This window comes from Pistacia vera, unplaced genomic scaffold, assembly GCF_008641045.1.
Source record: "Pistacia vera cultivar Batoury unplaced genomic scaffold, PisVer_v2 Contig276, whole genome shotgun sequence".
NCBI classification, from domain to species: Eukaryota; Viridiplantae; Streptophyta; class Magnoliopsida; order Sapindales; family Anacardiaceae; genus Pistacia; species Pistacia vera.
The window spans coordinates 911,696-931,912 of NW_022196086.1; the positions used below are offsets into that span (position 1 = coordinate 911,696).

The 20,217-nt window shown below is 35.1% G+C and overlaps 2 pseudogenes; both read left to right on the forward strand.

Moving 5' to 3' along the window:
* The first annotated feature begins 1,603 nt into the window (after positions 1 to 1,603).
* On the forward strand, positions 1,604 to 5,874 carry LOC116133860 (annotated as a pseudogene).
* A 6,591-nt stretch (positions 5,875 to 12,465) lies between these two features.
* Positions 12,466 to 17,692, forward strand: LOC116133861 (annotated as a pseudogene).
* Positions 17,693 to 20,217: the final 2,525 nt, after the last annotated feature.

Sequence of the window (20,217 nt, forward strand, 5' to 3'; positions counted from 1 at the left end):
AGATATTATAATAAATAAATACGGTGATTTAATAATAATAAAATATTAGTGTTACAATTTTAAAAGAAAATATAATAAATATTTTGTTAAAATCCAACAAAGATGTCATGATGATGTCATAATATATCAGTTAAACAGTTAATGTGGTTTGACAATATGGTTTATAAACATTTATATGGTTCGACATGGACCTTGTTTATAATAATGGTACGAAAGTCTTTTAAATTTGTAATAGAAATGGTTATTTATAGTTTTTGTTAATTAAGATATAATAATTTAGATTGATGTTTATTGAATATGTTTAATTTTTTAACATTCTCATAACACTTTTGTCTAACATTCTTATTAAATATCTATTACATTATTAAATATTGTTTATGTCCTTATAAGCTTAATTAAACTCAAAGACAATACGGGCTTATATAATCGTAATACAAATAGCTATAGTTACACTTAAATTTTCCAATCATTATTGTTAATAATTAGTAGGATGTATGTGGTTGAGCTTCTTTCTTCGTTGTTTATTCTCTTGTGTGTACATTTTCTGCCTAGTTTGTACAAATATTTGATTATATAACAACAATTGCATCTGACCAAGATTCCCGCAGCAGGGGAGTTAACAGCATCTATCAACACAAATTAAGAAGTTAAAATTCTCAATGAAATCTATATGAAGTGAATGACCAAAATGAAGAAGTAATTGATAAACAGTTAATATCAACTTCCTTTCTCATTGGGCTTCCACTCCACCTTTCTGCTTCCACTTACCTATTCCTACTACCTTGTCAATATTTCCCAAAGCAAACCCGGTGGCCGCTGCCCATATACTAAATACAATGCCTATCTCGGTTATATTGAATGGGAAAAACCTATATCAATGAGCAGTTGATCGACAACAACAGATAATAAAATTATATATATGAATACAGGAATTCAATTATCATTAATATTGAAATTTCCTGAAGGAGTTTCTGCCTCCTACATATTACTATTCCACGCCAAACCAAAGACATACACTAAAAGAACACTATTCTACATCAATACCAAAGAGTTTTACTTGGTCTGGTTGATGGTTAACATAATTTTTTTTCCAAGTCTACTCCAAGTCAAATTGGTATATAATGTAGAGTAAACGACACCTTCCCACGCAAGGTTTAGTGAAATCCTAGCTTGGTACCCTGGTTTCATAAGTTTCAGATTCCCACCCGTAAATGGATGTCTTAGGGACGGATGAGTTAGACAGAATAGAAAAGTATGTTTTTACCAAACTGCTTAGACCCTCTTTTCTTCATCTCCCCTCTCTTTTTCACTGTTGGCCTTTGTGTAATTTGGTGGTTTTGCATAATTATTGCGCTTCCCCAACAAAATTATGGTTCCTCCCTTCATCGGAAATTCCCACCACCACCTTGTCACCACCGAGTTCCCTCTCTAAAACCCCCAACATCCCAAATCCCGGTCACCGGCCATTTGGGCCGCCTCTCTTCCCTTAGGTTTTCACGATTTTGGATTTGATTGGTGTTTATTCGGAGATTTTTGAAAGGAAATTTAGATTAAACGTTGTTGGAAGTTGATTGTGATTGATTTGGAAGTGTTTGAGGCGGAGATGGACCAAGATCGGAGCGGCGGCAGCAGTGCTGGGTGAGAGAATTTTTAGAAGTGAAAATGTTAATGACCAATTAACCTTCAACGGTTAAAAGAAATGAAACGCCATCCCTTAAGGTGGATATGGAAATATGAAACCAGGGGTACCACTTTAATTTGCAAAACCTCGGGTAGGAACGGGTCGTTTTCTCAATAATTGTATCACATGGGCAATAGCTATGTCATAAATGCCAAGATTTTGCTTGCAAAGAGCCTCCCAGTTTCATTCTTGAGCTATTGTTTGCTGGTGATAACAACTTGTTGATTCAGTGGTCTGACTGAATGAGTTTATTGCCTAATAAAATATTTATTTACATCTTGTAATTTTGTTGCTTGTTTCTGTCTCTTTTTCGTGCTTGTGAGTCCGTTAGTTTGATATTTGTTCAATCAGCAACAAGACAATCTCATTGTTATTACTTTTTAGAAGCATAAAGATTGAAAACTCCTATCTAGTATAAATAGTGAAGCTTATTATGAAATGGAGGAACATCCGGTTATGGTGAAATGATGTCATTTGGAGGCTACATCATGGTCAGGGCCAACAAGATTTGCCATTTAAGACCACCAATGAGTCTTTACAAGTTATGCTTTTACATGGGAATTAGATGTTTGGGTGAATGAAGCTAAGAACCTCCAACATTGATATGGTTCATAAGACTTGGAAAAGCATTTGACAAGCTTAATGTCAAGGTAAGCAGCAAAATTAAGGGTCATAAGTCTGAGGAGACAATAAGTGGTCCTTATGTCACACTCTCCATTCTGGTGCTGTAGTGGGAGGACTTTCGTATTTGTAAAAGCCAAGAGCCGGTTTGGATGCAGCATTTCAGTGTTCCTGTTGCTCATTGCGGTGCAGAAGTTCACTTTGTTTTGAAAGATGTTATGTTGTTGCTTCCGAAATTGTGGGCGCTGTGGGAATACCTCTGGAGCAACTATGCTCAGGTACAAAAATTGAGGGAGAGTTTCCTATCATTAACTCAAATGGACAGCCCTGCAATGAAGGAGCTGTTTTGAGTTTATCAATCAGTACACTATTCAGATCGAGTCTTTACAGGAACGGTAGTTTCAGGTCTGATGACAATGGAGTCCCTGGTACATACTTTCCACTAGGAGAGGTTGTAAAGAACTTTATCAAGATGCCATATTCAAGATGGTTGCCTTCAATTTGAAGCTTGATGGTGGAGTGGAGTTTAATCACGCAAGTTGTTGGCAGGACATATATGATGCTATAAGTGAGGCCCGTCATTTGATTTACATGCAGGGTGGTCTTTGGATCATACCGTTAGACTTGTCCGGGATGGTAATAACAATTGCAATTTGGGGGATCTTCTCAAAACAAAGTCACAGGAAGGTGTTAGAGTGCTGCTACTTGTGTGGGGGATACCACTTCTTTCAGCCTTTTGGGATATAAAAGGGTAAAAACTGAGTATCTTTTAATTTTCCATATTGATGCTGCTTTTCTATTTTCAAGCTCTAGGCATTAATTTTTTTTTATTTTCCCCATGTTATGCCATTGGGAAAGATCAATTGAATAGTTGCATACTTCTTATCTGTTGGATAGCTATTGCATATGTTTGTTTCCTTTAACTAAGTACTGAATGATTTATTTGATTTTTAGGAAGGTAATATGGATACCAGTGATGAGGAGGCTCACCGTTTTTTCAAGCAACTTCAGTGCAAGTTGTACTTTGCCCCCGATCGTTGGAAAGGATCAGTGCAGCAAAGCAGGTTGGATATCTTTAGGCACTGGATATAACTATCTGTGATATAGTATCGTCAAAGCTTTTGCTTGTCGCAATCCAGCTTATCAATTTCATAATCAATTTGTGCAGCTTCATTGGATATAGCTATTTTAAACTGTAAAGTTCAATCCAAAAGGAGTGCTAAATTGTTTGTAGTTGATGACTGCTTGCTTTTATAACTTGTGAAAAGAGGAAATGCGTTAGTATATAGTTCATATTTATATAGTCTACACACATAATATCCAAAATTAGTATATTTGCTTATCTTCTTTGAGGGAAAAATTAAAAAAAAACGAACTTTTCTACTTTCAGGTAGCTCTATCTATACACATCACCAGAAAACTGTGGTCGTGGATGCCGATGCTGGACAACGAAAAAGGAAATTATCTCCTTTATTGGAGGTCTTGAATGCAAGGGTCGATATGATACTCCAAACATCCTCTTTTAGTACATCAAAAACAGTGCACAAAGATGACTTTCATAACTCTTTTTGGGGTAAACATTTAACCATGTTTCTTCTACTTAATCCTCTGATAAATATTTCTCAATTTTTTACTGTTATGAAAGGATACTTTTATTAGAAGTCAAATTCAATACTTTGCTCGATTTACAATTCAGTATGCTAAGATTTTTTAATTTCTTTTATTTTGACCAATATCTGTTTTACTTATCAGAAGAATAGTTCTGCTGGTCCAAGACAACGTGGCTGACTTGCACTGTCGAATTGATGGTCCAGCTGCATATGATATTCTCACCAATTTTGAGGAGCGTTGGTTGAGGCTTCTAAGCATCACAGGCTTCGCCGCCACCGCAGTACTTCAAATGAAGATGCTTTAATCAAGCTTGAAATAATTCAGAAATTTGTTGGGAGGACAGAAATTTCTTACCTGAATGAGAATGATATAGAGGCTTGGAATGTTCAGGTATATTAGATAGCAACCAGCTCTTGATTTTCAATTCATTAGTCAATGTTTTTTTTTGGTTACATTAGAGTAAATTTCACAATATTTGCAGGTTTTCCGATCAATTGATTCAAGTTCTGTAAAAGGATTTCCAGATGACCCTAAAGATGGCACAAAACATGGTGAGAAAAAAAAATTGGTTTCATCTTCCATTTTGCATGAATCTATAAGAGACTGAGATCATTAGTGAAATAACATGTTAACTACATTGTAACAGAACCTAGCATTGGGGAGGAATGTTCTAATAGACATGAGTATACATACAGCGTATGTCAAGGCGATCCGTGCTGCCCAACACTTCATTTATATCGAAAATCGTACATTTATGGTTCTTCGTTTAATTGGGATTCTCACAAAAAATTAGGTGAGGGACTATAATCTTTGAGCTAAGGAACAATGAGCAGTATAGCATGCCTTTTAATTATGGAAGAAATAATAGAGAAGGAGATGAATGTATAAACTTTGTCAAAGGGATAGATATCAATGATTAATAGTTAAAACATGGTATTCATTTGCAGGTGCAAATAATTTAATACCAATTGAGATTGCTCTTAAAATTGCCAACAAAAACGAGCAAAGAGAGGTTTTCTGCAATATTCTTATACCAATGAGGCCAGAAGGTGGTAATAGAATCACTCAGAGGATTCTCTATTGGCGGTAGGCTTTCAAAAAAAGCAAGATAAGTAGAAGAATTGCCATTTCAGTAATATTTATTGTTACTGCTGCAGCATAAACAATGCAAATGATGTATAAAACAATTTACGAGGCTCTGGTGGAGGCAGATATAGAATGTATATGAGCCACAGGACTATTTGAATTTTTTCTTGGCAATCGTGAGCCATTAGCTGGAGTAGACAGTGCCAATGCAGCCAATACTCCACAGGTATCTTCCCTTGGTAAAAATTTCCTAGTACAAATACAGTAGTATGTTTTCATCTAATTCATCTATTGTGTAATATAGGAACTTTGTCAGAAAAACCGACGTTTCAAATATATGTTCATTCTAAGGTATGATAGTAGATGATGAATATGTGATATTAGGATCTGCAAATATCAATCAACGCTCTATAGATGGCACCAGAGATACTGAAATAGCTATGGGTGCGTATCAGCCTCACCATACTTGGGCAAGCAAACCCTCTGGTCCACATGGTCAAGTAAGCACAATGATACCAGCTTTGATTATAATAATTTTATACTTGTGTTAAATGAATGGGTGTGAAATGAGTGCAGGTGTATGGATATAGAAGTCACTTTGGGCAGAGCATATTGGAGAAAGGAGAATGGATGTTCAATTCACCAGAGAGTGTGGAATGTGTAAGAAGAGTAAGATCCTTGGGTGAACTTAATTGGGAACGATATAAAGTTGATGAGTAACAGAAATGAAGGCTCACCTTCTGAAATACCCAATTGAAGTCGATCCAACTGGCAACGTGAAGCCTCTTCCTGGCTCTGAAACATTCCAGATGTGGGTGGCAACAATTGGGCTCATTTATGCCATTCCAGACATTCGCGAAAATCTCACCACTTGACCCCATCCCTATTTGCTTGTTCTCTTGTTTCACATCTCCTAAAATACTATTATTCGTGTTAATTATGTGTTTTGCGACTTCAGTTTGTTTGATAATATTATGATTATGGTAATTTTAAGTTATATTCGATTGTTTTCGAAGTTCAAATACCAAAAACGGAGAAATACAATAAATAAGAAATTATGTTTTCAATCATGTATCATTCATGTATCATTTATGATTTTTTTTCTATTTAATTTAAATTTAAATTTAATTAATATAATTTTGAGTTAGGAGAGAGAATGGTCAAACTGTAATTTTTTTTAAGGCTTCGTTCGTGAATATTTTTACCGTTTTGTTTTTATTATTATTATTATAGCTAAAATTAAAAAATAATATCGAAGATTACTGGTAGGGGTAAGCGGTTCTGGGTATCCTAAGTTTTTTGAAGGAACCAGAAACGGAACTGGAACCTGAAACATAGGTTCCAATTCTAGTTTCGGATACCCCATTTATTTTTAATTACCCCTACTTTTTAGAAAATTCCAATAGTTTACAAAAATTACAATTTAGTCCTAGTCCTACTCGAGTATTTGGACCTTGGTTTCGATCTCGGTTCTAATTCTTGGTTTTTGCAGTGTTGGAACCAGAATCGGACCTAGGAATTCCTGGTTCCAATTTTCTAGAACCAGAATTGGACCCTAATGGGGTCATTCTGGTTCTACACTTTACCCATGCTCACCCCTAGATGAATTGAGAATGTTTAGAGAAATATATTTGGTTAGGCTGGAATAAATTGGTGGGGATGTTATATTGAAATGTTTGGTTGGAAGGAATAAATGAGGGTGAGTATGTTATATAGATTATTAAATTGCCCTCCTTTTTAAATATTAATATAATATTATTTTTTGAACCAGTTCTCTTAACCCCCTACATTTGAGATTTAGCTAAAATACCACAGCCACATAAAAGTTTAATTTCTAACAAAATCACCTCCACTCATCCCAAGCCACTGTCGGCCACCACCGTCAGTCGCAGCAATAATGGTCATAACGGCACACGACCGGCCTGATATAGCCAACCGTGCGCTACTCTAGCCGTCGTTAACAGCCAAAGATCTAGCTGTCACTAACGGCCAGAGATCTGGCCATTTTTAACGACCGAAATCAACATATTTGGCCGTTTTCAAACAGATCGACTCACGGTTGGCCAGATTCGGCCACTAGTTTTGCGTAATTTTTTTCAAGTTCAAGGGTATTTATGTCCTACAAATTTTCTATATAAGGATAAAGTAGTTCATGAATATTTTTGTAAATTGTTTTTAAAACAAGGGCATTATTGTCCAAAATTGTTAATAGTTAAGGGTAAAATTAAGATTACGCCTCCGATAATATTTTATTTATTTCAACCAAAGATATTAATTATTTATACTCACCAATACAACCAAGCATATTAGTATAACATTCCCCATTCTATCTCAGTGGTAATTTTATCTTTTCAATAATAAAAAATTTCCTGAGCCAAACGCGTTCAACTTCCTTACCCTACACCTTTCTACGGAAACAAGTTTATATATATAATTGCATGCACCAATTATTAACTAGATTTTCACTTATTCTCTCTCACTAATTAATTTCTTTTCATTACATATCTCCCCAACCCCTTTAAATTTCAAATATCCAAGCTTCTCTTTTATCAATAAAAAAAAAGTAAAATAGCAGCAATTAATTTTTATAGGGTAGACTAAAAGCAATGAACAGAGAGGGAAGTGAGGAAGAAATGAAATTAGTATCCATGGGAGAAGGAACCGAGGGGAGGCGTGTGGATAAAAAGGTTAGGGGAAAGTTAGGGGTCGTTTTATAGATTTGGTGGCTTTTGTTTTATCAATAAATAAATAAAAAAAAGCAACAATTAATTTTCATGGGGGAAGACTGAAAGCAACGAACGGAGAGGGAAGTGAGGGAGAAATGAAAGTAGAATCCATTGGAGAAGGAACCTAGTGGAGGCTTGTGGATAAAAAGGTAGGGGAAAGTTGGGGTTCATTTTATAGATTTGGTGAAAATTTTCTTGGTGAAGACTGAAATGGAGAAGTTATGAGCATTAGAGAGGTTTAGGAGTGAAGATGAAGATGAAGATTGGTTCTTTCTAGGTGACTCGGTTTTTTTACTGAGCTGATTGGACCGGCTTTCACTATCATTTTGACGGATGAAATCCAACCCAATCCGAGTTAAATGTTACTTATGGTTTTAATTACGACTTAGACCGGACAAATGGCTAGTCGACGGTCGAATCGGTCCGATCCGATTTTCAGAACACTTCATATTTGTATAAAAAAATAATTATTAATCCGCTAGCATAATTAGCCATCACATAAAATATATTAATTTCTTTTTTATAAGGGGAATTAAATAAAAAAAATGTAATTATTATTGCTTTATTTTTTAATAAATAAAATAGATTTATTTCTTTTATTTCATTGTCTCGTGAATCTAAATTTTGAGTTTGAAATGGAAATGAAAATAAAAAATTAGATGTAGAGTTTAATATTTTTGTTATGATACAATAAGAAATGTTACCTCTATTATAACTTTTCAGTTCACCTAAGGACAACTTTTGAACGTTGTTCTATAAATCTCGTTATTTGGGTAAGTTTATTCTCTCCATTACTGCAAAATTTAAAAAATAAAAATAAAAATGTATTTAATAACTTTCCAATTATCATTCATGGTAACATTTTTATAGGATATTTAATATTTTCACGTTATATATGATATCAACCATGTACAATTACCTAAAAAATTAAAAGAAAATCAGACATTGGGCCGCTAATTGCACTAGTATTGATTTAATGTTCTTGAAATAGATTATAAACAAATTTAATCTAACAAAAGTAACTAATTAGATTAAGACATAATTGATAATATAAAGTTGCGTTAAGATAAAATTGATAAAGTTGTACCTATATAATTATTAATATCAATTATAGGAAGATGTCATTAAACCATACATCCAACTTGTCAATATGAAGTAATTGTAGAGCTACAAAACAGAATATGAAGAGACTAGCTCTAATATTATTATGTTTTTGTTTAGACATTTGAATGCACTTATACAATTATTATTAATACACATCCGACATGTCAAAATGGTTAGACTTTTGGAATGCCAATATAATGTACTTATATAATTATTATTAATACTCATTCAAAGTGTGAAGGTGAAGCAATTAATTCAAAACCAACATGTCAAGATGGAGAAATTTTAGTAGGCCCATTAAACTGTTAATCCAAGGTGTCAATTCAAGCAACAATTGTACACCCACAAAATGAGTACCAAATGTCAATCAACCAATGAGTAACATTGAGAATCAAACATAGAGAATAATACTTTTATTAAAAAGGAAATAAGTACATCGGTTTTTGACATTGTGAAGTCGGTTTGGATGATGTAGGTGGTGTTTATTTCCTATTTCTCTTATATTTGTTCACTTCCTCTGCTGCAAATGCATAGTCCCTTCTGTTTATATTATAGATAATGTCCATGGCAAATTGCATGATTTTTAATATCTGGTCAATGACTTCTGAATTTATGTCTAGTAGCATGTAGATCGTCTAAATTAGCGTAAACTTTTTTAAGAATGTCCTTCAATTCTGGCATTGCTTGAACAATAGCTAAATCAATTGGGGAAACAAAATACAATCAAATTTTATAAATATATGAAAACTGTAACATGAATTTGTAAATATAATGATGAAACGAACTTTCAGCATACCAAAAAAGGTTTTTTTAATGGGTTTTATATTCCTACAAATATGTATAACTGTTTCATTTGACATTTTGTAATTTTGTGTTCATACCTTTTAGTTCCTTTGGTGGAGAGTTATTGTTGTTGACGTTATTTGAAGCAATCTAAATGAGTGATTAATATCGTAGTAATATTTATTGGAGAATAGGATACAAAAAGTTGGAACATCCATACCTTCTAGTTGCTTTGGTGGAGAATTATCGTTGTTGAGGTTGGTGCTGATATTCATAGTAGACTCTTTTGGTTGTGATGTTTTGTCAACCATTGTCAAATTAACTTGGGGAGAAGAAATGAACAATGAAGGTGTATAATATTTGAAGAAATTTAAATGAGTTATTAATGTCAGAGTAATATTCATAGGAGAATAGGATACAAAGAGGTGGAAACTGAATAGACAACTGATAATAAATAAACATATCGATTGAAAACGTGTTAATAACTCTTTGGATAAGACAATACGAAACGCCAGTAGACTATTCGCATAATATTAAAGAAAAACGTAATAAACATTTTGCTAAGTATGCAAGTCAGAAATGTGATGATGATAATTTAATATATTAGTTAGGTAGCTAATGATGGTTCGATAAGATAGTTTTAAGAAACTTATATGGTTCGGCGTGTGCTTTGATTTAATTAATAATGGAATGAAATTTTTTTAAATATGTCATAGGAATGAATTTAGGTTATACTATATTTAGACTGATGTTTGTTGAACATGTTTAATTCTTTAACATTCTCATAATTATTGTTGTCTAATATTCTTATTAAATATCTATTATATATTGTTTGTGTTTTATTGATCATTGTAATTAAAATTTTGTTAATTCACATAAGAATATATATTGATTTGTATTATTTAAATGTGAATAGGACACAAACAGTTGGAATATGAATTGAGATATTATAATAAATAAATACGGTGATTTAATAATAATAAAATCTTATTGTTACAATTTTAAAAGAAAAGATAATAAATATTTTGTTAAATATCCAAGTCAAAGATGTCATGATGATGTCATAATATATTAGTTAAACAGTTAATTGTGGTTTGACAATATGGTTATAAAACATTTATATAGTTCGACATGGATCTTGTTTAATTAGTAATGTTATGAAAGTCTTTTTAAATTTGTAATAGAAATGGTTATTTATAGTTTTTGTTAATTAAGATTATAATATATTTAGATTGATGTTTATTGAATATGTTTAATTTTTTAACATTCTCATAAACACTTTTGTCTAACATTTTTATTAAATATCTATTACATTATTAAATATTGTTTATGTCCTTAATAAGCTTAATTAAACTCCAAGACAATATGGTCTTTATATAATCGTACTACAAATAGTTATAGTTACACTTACATATTTTCCAATCATTATTGTTAATAATTTAGTAGGATGTATGTGGTTGAGCTTCTTTCTTCGTTGTTTATCTCCTTGTGTGTACATTTTCTGCCTAGTTTATGTACAAATATTTGATTATTATACAACAATTGCATCTGACCAAAGATTCCCGCAGCCAGGGGAGTTAACTAGCTCATCTATCAACACAAATTAAGAAGTTTAAAATCTTCAATGAAATCTATATGAAGTGAATGACCAAAATTAAGAAGTAATTGATAAACAGTTAATATCAACTCTCCTTTCTCATTGGGCTTCCACTCTCACCTTTCTGCTTCCACTTACCTATTCCTACTACCTTGTCAATATTTCCACAAAGCCAAACCCCGGTGGCCGCTGCCCATATACTAAATACAATGCCTATCTTCGGTTATATTTGAATGGTTAAATTAACCTATAATCAATGAGCAGTTGATCGACAACAACAGATAATAAAATTATTATATTATATAAATACAGGAATTTCATTATCATTAATATTGAAAATTTCCCGGAAGAAGTTTCTGCGTCCCTACACTATTACTATTCCACGCCAAACCAAAGACCATCAATATCAAGAACACTATTCTACATCAATACCAAAGGGTTTTACTTGGTCTGTTGATGGTTACATATATTTTTTTTTTCCAAAGTCTACTCCAAGTCAACTTGGTATTATAATTGTAGAGAAAACGACACGTTCCCACGCAAGGTTTAGTGAAAACAACACGTTCCCACGCAAGGTTTAGTGAAATTCTAGCTTAGTACTCCTGGTTTCATAAATTTCAGATTCCCACCCGTAAATGGACGTCTTAGTGACGGATGAGTTTAGACAGAATAGCAACATATGTTTTTACCAAACTGCCCTTAGACCCTCTTCTTCTTCATCTCCGCTCCTCTTTTCCACTGCCGTTGGCCTTTTCTGTAATTTTGGTGGTTGTCTATTTCTTGATTGGAGATTGAGTGTCGGGTTTATGTTTGGAGGTTGATTGAGTGTTTTTTGGAGTGCTGTTTTTCGATTTTCTGGGTTTTGGACGAGTTGGGAAGATTGATTTTTTTCAGCTGCTGGCACATGCACACCACCGGTTCGACAGATTTCCCAAGAGAACTGCCTTGCCATTTGCGTGAGCGCTCGTCCAGCGCTAGCGCCCAACGCCTGTCCCCATTGGCCGGACTTCCAGCCGGCTGCAGCCTTACCCCGGCATATCCATTCCTCCCTAGCTTTTAGCTGCCAATCCCTCTTGCCCACGAGTTTCAAGCTTTTCCGGTCAAGTCCGTCGTCAACAATCGCCCCCGATTCCACCATTAGCCTCACCGGAGTCCCCCATCCAAAACCCCCAAACTCCTCCACCACAATTGCACGCTGACCGGCGCCGCCAACCCCTTAGGGTTTTGCGTAATTATCGTGCTTCCCCAACAAAATTATGGTTCCTCCCATCATCGGAAATTCCCCCCACCACCACCTTTTTCACCACCGACATTCCCTTTCTAAAACCCCCAACATCCCAAATCCTGGTCACCGGCCATTTTCCGGCCGCCTCTCTTCCCTTAGGTTTTCACGATTTTTGGATTTGATTGGTGTTTGTTTCGGAGATTTTTGAAAGGAAATTTAGATTAAAGGTTGTTTGGAAGTTGACTGTGGTTGATTTGGAAGTGCCGACTGGGTGAGAGAATGTTTTTAGAAGTGAAAATGTTAAATGACCATTTTAACCTTCAACGGTTAAAAGAAATGAAACGCCATCCTTTAAGCGTGGGAATCTGGAAATTATGAAACCGGGGGTACCACTCTAATTTGCAAAACCTTGATAGAAAATGTCGTTTACTCTATAATTGTATCACATGGGCAGTAGCTACTTGCAGCCTCACCACTGACACCACAATATCTATCTGTCGTCTCAGTTTTTACATTTTAAATCCAGCCACTTGGTTATCATCTCGTCAAGGTAGTCATTTTCTCACTGTTTTGTGTCATAAATGCCAAGATTTTGCTTGCAAAGAGCCTCCCAGTTTCATTCTTGAGCTATTTGTTTCGCTGGTGATAACCACTTGTTGATTCATGGTCTGACTGAATGAGTTTATTGCCTAATAAAATATTATTTACATCTTGTAATTTTGTTGCTTGTTTCTGTCTCTTTTTCGTGCTTCCGTTAGTTTGATATTTGTTCAATCAGCACAAAAGACAATCTCATTTGTTATTACTTTTTAGAAGCATAAAGATTGAATAACTCCTATCTAGTAAACTTGGCTTATTATTGAAATGGAGGAACATCCGGTTTATGGTGAAATAGTCATTTGGAGGCTCACATCATGGTCAGGGCCAACAAGATTTGCCATTTAAGACCACCAATGAGTCTTCAAGTTATGCTTTTACATGGGAATTTAGATGTTGGGTGAAGAGCTAAGAACCTCCCCAACATTGATATGTTCACAGAGACTTGGAAAGCATTTGACATTAATGCAAGGTAGCAGCAAAATAGGTCATAAGTCTGAGGAACAATAGTGGTCCTATGTCACACTCTCCATTTCTGGTGCTGTTGGGAGGACTTTCGCATTGGTAAAAGCCAAGAGCCGGTTTGGATGCAGCATTTTAATGCTCCTGTTGCTCATTATGTTGCAGAAGTTCACCTTGTTTTGAAAGAAAGTTATGTTGTTGCCTCCGAAATTGTGGGCGCTGTGGGGATACCTGTGGAGCAATTATGCTCAGGTACAAAAATTTAGGGAGAATTTCCTATCCTTAACAATGGACAACCCTAAGGAGCTGTTTATCATTTCAGTATGCTCCTATTCAGGATCCGAGTCTTCACAAAAAGGGAGTAGTTTCAGGTCCCGACGACAATGGAGTCCGTGGTACATACTTTCCTCTTAGGAGAGGTTGTAAAGTTACACTCTATTAAGATGCTCATATTCAAGATGGTTGCCTTCCCAATTTGAAACTTGATGGTGGAATGGAGTTTAATCAGGCAAGTTGTTGGCAGGACATATATGATGCTATAAGTGAGGCTCGTCATTTGATTTACATTGCAGGGTGGTCTTTGAATCACACACTCAGACTAGTTCGGAATGGTAATAACACTTACAGTTTAGGGGATCTTCTCAAAATTAAGTCAAAGCAAGGTGTTAAGATCTGCTGCTACTTGTGTGGGATGATCCTACCTCTTTTAGCATGTTGGGACATAATAGAGTAAGAAACCGAGGATACTTTATTTATTTCTTATTTGAACTTTAATCTTGAATAATATGCCGGCAAATTTTTCTCATACTTTAGATTTGTTTGCATATATTTATTTCAATGTGTAATATTGCTTTAGATTTGATGAACTTCAATATGGTTTTTTTTATTGTTTTCCCATAATCTAGCCGTAGCAATGATCAATTATATACTTGCATATTTTTTATTATCTCTTCAAAATAGAAACTGCTTAATTAATTCCGTTTCCTTGTCATAAAGCATATAATTTATATGATTTGTAGGAAGAGATCATGGACACTAGAGATGAGGAGACTCGACGTTTTTTCAAACATTCTTCAGTGCAAATCATATTTTGCCCTCGATCTCTTGGAAAAGGACATAACTGGGTCACAAAGCAGGTTCGATATAATTAGGCACTGGATATATTTTTACAAGCTAATTGTTATAAAATATGGTCCAAGGTTTTGCTTGTCAGAATCCTGTCTATTTCCCCTTTTTTTTTTTCTTTTTTTTGTGTGATCCCATCTTACACATATTTCAACTAATCTTTCATAGTCCTAAAGTTGATAATCAAGTAAATACTCTCAGTGGTCACCTCTATTAACAACCCAGATGGATCGAACTCGAAACTTCTTAAGTAATATACTTAAGAGTCTTAATTGACCACTGGGCCACCCAATGGTGGTTATCCTTTTCTATTTCTTAATCCATGCATTTGTGCAGCTTCATCAGATAAAAGTGTTAACGTGTTAAGTTCCCTTCAAAAGGACGACTGAACTTGTTTGCACTTGATGACAGCTTAACTGTATATTGTTGTACTTGTGAGAACAGAAGGAATGTGAGTGTTGGAAATTGAATCTTTCTGGTAGAAGATGAAAATAGATTGCAAGATTAGTAGCAAAAAAGACTGCAAGATTGGCAGCAGAGTAGAAGTGAAGAAGCAGTTTTGTGAGAACATATCAGAGAACCCATCGTTGCGGCCCGCGGTAGTAAAAATGGTTGCTGCGCGATCACAAAGAAGAAGAAGATTTGATCAATCAGTTTTGAAGGGTTAATGAACTGATGAAAACTGATGTTTAGTCATGTGATGTCGTCATGTTCAGTTACATCTAAACCGTTAAGGTAGTTTTATGTTGTTATCACTTTATAAATCTATATAAAAAGACTGAATGTAAGGTTGTATTACGACTTGTGTATGAGATTTTTTAATAAATGAAATTGTTTTCTCTGCACTTGTTCATCTTTATGAAATTAGAAGCCAGAGACTTAATTTTCTTGGGTTCTAATTTACAGCAAATGGTATCAGAGTCCTTTATCTCAAGGGACCTGTGAGAGATGTGAGAGATTGCTGAATTTTGCGAATGAATTCGGCGAGGAGTAAGATCTTCCTGAAGGGTTGTGAAAAATCCTTGTAAGTTTGTCTTAAAAGTTTATGGCAAAGAGTGGAGAAAATCCTAGTGAGTTTGCCTTAAATTTGTGGCAAATAATTACAGAGACATTACAAAAATGATTTTGGATGATTTGTTGAGTGTTCTTGAGTCGCAAGAGCAAAGAAGAAAGATGAGTGGTATAGAGACTACTCTATGAACCAAGGCTGCAGTCAAGCCAAAGGTTTTAGAAATGACTCCAATAGGAAGATCGGAGGGAGAAGAATCCTTAGCATGTAACGTGCTTGAAGGTGAAGAAGATTTGCAGGATGATAATCTACAAGAATTCCGGCGACAGGATCGGCGAGAGGAATCTAAAGATGTCCTGAGACTCCAGTTGAAACTTGGAGGTAGATGAAGAATTGCAGCATGATTGTCTGCAAGGTTGAGGAAAAGAAGCCAACACTCTAAGCATGAAAGAGTGGTAGGCTGTAGCTGTTAAAGAAAGGAGGAGTAAGTTTGACGATGAGGTTGAAAGCGCAATGTTTATTGGATATAGAAGTTAGGCAAAGAACTCTATAATCAGAAAGTGAAGTGCCATGAAAGCAGCAAGTGTGGCAGCAAGAGTGGCTGCAAGGTCGGCTGTCGAGTTGGCTGCAAAGTAGCAAGAGTGGTTGCAAGTTTGGTAGCAAGAGTGGCTACAAGGTTGGTTGCAGGATTGGCAGCAAGGCAGCAATTTTGGCTGCAAGTTTGGCATGATAAGCCATGGAGGCATGAAGAGCCTTGAAGTAATGAAGAAGCATATCTTTGGAGTTCACTACCAAAAAGATTAAAAAGATTCAAGGAGTGTTGGAAATTGAATCCTTCTGGTAGAAGATGAAAATAGACTGCAAGATTGGTAGCGAAGAAGACTGCAAGATTGGCAGCAAAGTAGAAGTAAAGATGAAGTTTTCTGAGAAGATATCAGAGAACCCATCGCTGCGGTCTGCGGTAGTAAAAATGGTTATTGCCGCGATCGCAAAGAATAAGACGATTTGATCAATCAGTTTTGAATGATTAATGAAGTTACAACTGATGAAAACTGATGTTTAGTCATATGATATTATCATGTTCAGTTACATATGAATCATCAAGGTAGTTTTGTGATGTTATCCCTTTACAAATCTATAAAAAGGGACTGAATGTAGGGTTGTATTATGACTTGTGTATGAGATTTTTTAATAAATGAAATTATTTTCTCTGCACTTCTTCATCTTTATGAAATTAGAAGCCAGAGACTTGATAATCTTGGCTTCTAATTGCCAACCGTGAGGCGAGTTGGGATATTTGTGCTATATAGCAAAAAATAACGAAAATGGGTTTGAGCTTACTGTTCAATCTCTTTTATAGTGATGAGGTGGGGTTAATTACACTTATTTTCTTTCAAGAAATGCATTAGAAAAACTGGAACCAAAGAAAAGGTTTTCTCGTGTGCTATAATTGCCTTGCAATACTATCTCCAAATTGCGGAGATTTCAATAGATGAGTCTAATGTTTGCCAACTGTGCTACTTCTCATTATACTAATATTGTTTGTTTGTCATCTGGATTATGTATATATGTCCATCAAAATTGAACCGCAGGCAAAAAGTGCAGTGGTAACATTATGATTTCATTATCTTTGTTTTCAGTTTTAGTTCTTTTTGTTTTTCCTCATATAAATGTTGCAAATGACTATCTTATCATAAATACTTTATTAGGTAATTCATATCAGTTGCTAGTGACCTAAGTTTACTTCGCATATATAGTGCATACTTCATATTTAGATAGATCTACATATATAATATCCAAAATTTGTATTTGCTTTAACCCTTTGTAAAAAAAAAAAAAAAATTGAACATTTTACTTTCAAGTAGCTGCTATCAATACACCTCACCTGAAAACTGTGACCGTGGATGCTGATGCTGGACAACTAAAAGGGAAGATTATCTCCTTCGTTGGAGGTCTTGATTCATGCAAGGGTCGATATGATACTCCAAAACATCCTCTTTTTCGTACATCAGAAACACTGCACAAAGATGACTTTCATAACTCTTCATTTCCGATAAACATTTAACCTATGTTCCATTTGCTTAATCCACATCTCATTTGTATGATTTTGTCACTATAAGGAAACCTTTGATATTACTTGTTATAAGTTTCTTTATAATTACTCAACTTGTCACTATGTAAATACCTTACTATTATTGTCAATTGTTTGCTATGTTATGAGATTAAGGGAAGCTTTTTTTAAAGTCAATTTCAAGTTCTATCACAGGTTTTTTAAGTATTCTTGATTTTATAATATAATTGAAGTTCTATTAGAATCCGATGTTTTACTAAGTGCATAACAAGAAGCTCATGAAGTCAAAAGAGATAAGAAGTTGTTAGGATCCCACATTGGGATCTCACAACCACCAAGTGTGGTACTTAAGCCTAGGGACCCTCCCACCTATCAGGCCAGTCTTTTGGGTTAGACTCTTCCTAAGGTGTGAATTCTAACATTGGTGCTCTCGTTGAGAGTTGGGTGTGGAAAGCCCTACTTATGAGCTAGATTGAGGTGCAATGTGCTTTCCTTGGAAGGGGGTGCTGCATCAAATAACTGATAGGTGAGTGAAGCTACCCAAAGGGGGAAAGGGTTATTGGGTCAATGTTGATAGAGTGAAAGACGTCGTGGATGTGCAATGTTAAGATCCCACATTGGGATTTCACACCCACCAAGTGTGATACTTAAGCCTAGGGGCTGTCCCACCTATCAGGTTGGCCTTTTGGGTTGGGCTCTTCCTTAAGCTTGAGTTTTAACAGAAGTGAAGGAAAAATGATATCTTATTCAATTTACTATTATTTGTTTGCCAAGGTTTTCTGTTTTCTTTCAATTTTTTTATCAATATTTCTGTTATACCCTAAGCAGAAGCCTAGTTGTGGTGGTCCAAGACAACCATGGCATGACTTGCATTGTCGATTTGATGGTCCAGCTGCGTAGGATATTCTCACCAGTTTTGAGGAGCCTTTGTTAAAGGCTTAAAGCATCATAGGCTTCATTTTTATAGTACTTAAAATGAAGATGCTTTACTCAAGCTTGAAGGAATTCCAGAAATTTTTCTAAGGACACAAGTTTCCTACCTGCATGAGAAAGATCATGCAAGACTCGAATCCTCTAATTCCTGATCAGTTCCTTTCAATGTCAATGTCATTTTTAAGAATTCATATAGGTTTTCTTCTAGTGACTTAGAGACATCCATTTTATAAGAAAACAGGGCACCCTTTAAAAATGCAAATTTGGAACTGGGTTTTGTAGAATTTCTCCACAGTATGCAACATAACTATAGCACATGAGAAACCTTTTCTTGGTTCCAGTTTTCTAATGCATTTCTTGAAAAAAACAAGTGTAATTAACCCCACGTATCACTAAAAGAGATTGAAGTAAGCTCAAACCCACTTCTATTTCTTTTCATACAAGAATATCCCAACTCGCCTCACGGTTGGAAATTAGAAGCCAAGATAATCAAGTCTCTGGCTTCTAATTTCATAAAGATGAAAATTCACAGAAAATAATTTATTTATTAAAATCTCATACACAAGTCATAATACAACCCTACATCAATCCGTTTTATAAATTTGTAAGGGATAACATCACAAAACTACCTTGATGGTTCAATGTAACTGAACTGATAATATCATATGACTAAACATTAGTTTCATCAGTTGTAACTTCATTAATCATTCAAAAACTGATGATCAAATCTTCTTATCTTTGCGATCTGGTAAACCATTTTTACTACCGCAGACCACGGCGATGGGTTTCTGATATGTTCTCAGAAAACTCATCTTTACTTCTACTTTTCTCCATCTTGCAGTCTTCTTGTACCAATCTTGTGTTATTTTCATCTTCTAAGAAGGATTCAATTTCAAACATGAATCTTTTAATCTTTTTGGTAGTGAACTCCAAAGCATATCTTCTTCATTACTTCAAGGCTCTTCATGCCTCCAGGCTTTTATGCCAAACTTGTAGCCAAAATTGCTGCCTTGCTGCCAATACAACAACCTTGTAGCCACTCTTGCTAACAAACTTGCGGCCACTCTTGCTGCTTTGCAGCCAACTCGACAGCACCTTGAGCCACTCTTGTTGCCACACTTGTTGCTTTCATGGCACTTCACTTTCGGATTATAGAGTTCTTTTCCTAACTTCTATATCATAAAAAATGGCGTTTTCAACCTCATCGTCAAACTTACTCCTCCTTTCTTAACAGCTATAGCCTACCACTTTTATGCTTAGAGTGTTGGCTTTTTCCTCAACTTGGACAATCATGATGCAATTCTTCATCTACCTCCAAGTTTCAACTGGAGTCTCAGGAAATCTTCAGAGTCCCTCGCTCGATCTGTCGTCGGCATTCTTGCAGATTATCATCTGCAAATTCTTCACCTTCAAGCTGTTACATGCTAAGGATTCTTCTCCCTCGATCTTCTATTGGAGTCATTTCTAAAACTTTGGCTTGACTGCGGACTTGGTCATAGAGTAGTCTCTATACCACTCATCTTTCTTCTTTGCTCTTGCGACTCAAGAGCACTCAACAAATCATCCAAAATCATTTTGTAATGTCT